Source organism: Echinops telfairi, unplaced genomic scaffold, assembly GCF_000313985.2.
Source record: "Echinops telfairi isolate 266 unplaced genomic scaffold, ASM31398v2 ScPeMD7_10;HRSCAF=50, whole genome shotgun sequence".
NCBI lineage: Eukaryota > Metazoa > Chordata > Mammalia > Afrosoricida > Tenrecidae > Echinops > Echinops telfairi.
This window is the reverse complement of record NW_022103907.1, coordinates 2,917,852-2,920,441: the sequence shown is the minus strand read 5'-3', so window position 1 is coordinate 2,920,441 and position 2,590 is coordinate 2,917,852.

Here is a 2,590-nt window from a genome sequence, read left to right as displayed (position 1 = left end):
CCACCCCCACCCCCATGCATCCTACCCTTCCAATTGTTCCATAGACTTTGGGACCTATGCACCATAGTGGAGTTAGAATAGCCACTAGCAATGCCGATGCTTTGATGATCACTGTTAAAATGTCTCAATACAATTCTAGTTTACTTCTGACCTTTTTGAGGGTCTAGGGTAAAAACTCTAGTTCACTTTTCATTTAGGATCTGTATCTTGGGATACCAGGGATTATTTCCTGTTGTATAGCACTGAGGACCAGGGTCCGGTTTTGCAACAGAGGAAAGGTACAACAAGTGCAGGCACAATTTCAGTCTTACAGAGACATGGTGTACCCAGTGCCCTTTGAAGCTTGGACTTCAGTGTATCACACACGAGTTAATCTCCTTCAAATGAGCCTTATATCGGATGTAGCCATATAGTGCACCACACTGGAATGTCAGTAGTCCCCTGACTGCGCTACAAAACTAGGGCCAGTGTGACATGCACAATAAATGACAAGCATCATTTCCCTGAGCCGACCATCAATCAGTCGCAGCCTTGGCTGGAACTGAGACACAAGTTTCAATCTGAGACACACACATAGTTCTGGGTCAAGAGAGGCTACCCAGGGCCATTTGAAGGAGGGCACCAATGCCATTTACGGCCTTCTGTTCCTAAATGCTAGCGATCAAAACTTCCATTTTCGGTTCAGTGAAACTTGGCAAGTTCAGCACAAATTACTGCAACATACAGTGCATGTTCGTTCACCAGCAGGCAGCAGAGCTGGGCAGTAAAGACCCTCAGGTGTTGATGGTCATTGCTTAGACCCTTATGTTCCTGTGATTGCCCTTGGAGGGCTGAATGCGCAACCCCATTCAAATTTTGTTCATAGGTCAAGACTGCTGAAGCTGTATCTGCACCAAGATGATAAAACTTTTTAAAAATGATATTTGAGGCTTTCTAATAAGAGCAGGATATGCATCTAGGCTGATCTGAAATAGTTTTGAGTGGACTAAAGGGTGAATGACTTTTTTTTTTTTTTTTATTGAGCAGAAAGTTCAGAGAGCTCCCATATCCCAGGCCCTACCCACTAAAGAGTTTCCTTTATTAACATCTTATATTCAAGTGGGATATTTGCTCCAACAGATAATTGGATATCAATATGTTATTATTAACTTAAACCCATAGTTTACATTACGGTTCACACTTGGAGTACAGCTCTATTTGTTTTGACAAATGTATCATGTCATGTATCCGTGATTACAGCGCCATGCAGAACAGTTTCACTGCCCTGAAAATCCTGTGTGGAGTTCCGTTCTTGCATCTGCTGAGCCAGGAGGCTGGGTGCCAGGGGAAGCTAGAGGACAAGGAGGAGAAGTGGACGTAAGGAGGCCAAAGACAAGAAGACAAGATTCACCTTTGTCATCTCTTTGTGCTTCATATGCGCCCTAGACTTCGGGTTGGAAATATTGTCACAGCTCGTATCTCATTATCCTTGGTTCCCCCAGGCCTTGGAAGGAGGTGGATGTGGCACCATGTGCATGAAGATTATTTTTCTCTCTTGAGGAAGGGGAGTGAGGCTCTCTGGCCCAGGCCGTAGTCATCAGTGAGGTGCTGGGCAGGCACATGAAGATCGGGGGAGGAAGTGGATCTTAGGGGTTTTTGTTTGTTTTTACTGTGTAACACTAACAAGTTCACTTTGACTATTATAGCTGAATCTGTGATGGAAGAAATAACCCCATTTCACAGGTCAGAAAGACCCCAAAAGTTGGAGCGACAGCACACAGTCAGTTGGGGTAGTCCTCCGATTGTCTTTCGTCCCACGTTTCCCCCCGTATTTCTTGTGGAATGGTGTCTGGTGGTTTTGATCTGCATTTCCCTTATGACCAATGATGCTCAGCATCTTTTCATGTGCTTGTTTTGGCCATTTAAAAAACCCTTTTTGAAGAACAGTCTTTTCAGATCCCTTAAATAGAGTTGTTAGTCCTTTTATTGTTTATTTGTAAGAGGTCTTTATATACTGAATTTTACATGTAGAAACTGTTGAATTGGTGTATGTTTTGCCGTGGTATTGTGTTAGTCTGGGTAGACTAGAGAAACAAATCCATAGAAACTCATATGTACATAAGAGAGAGTTTTATATAAAGGGTAATTATACTTTAAGAATGCATCCAAGCCTCATCCAGATCAAATCCATAAGTCCAATATTAGCCCATATGTCCTATAACAATGTATAAAGTCTTCTTCAGGCTCACAAAACACATGCAATGATGCCAAATGCAGGATGATCACAGGCCAGTGGGTAGAAAGTTTTTGGATCCAGTGGCGGTGTAAGCATCTCAGCGCTGGCAGGGGTCTCCACGTAGCTTCTCTAGCTAAGGGCACTAGCATAGTTCCATGTGTCTTGTCAGTTGTGTCTTCCAGGGAGTGAACTGAGAGAGAGAATTGTCTCCTATCTCCAAGGAGGAAAAACCAGATTTCCCAGAATTCTCAGGAGAAGGCCATGCCCACATAAAGACCTCTTTGGCTAAGATTCGATTGACAAAGGTAAACAAGCGGCCATCTAGCTCAGAAGCAACAAAGCCCACATGGAACAACATATCAACCTGTGTGATCA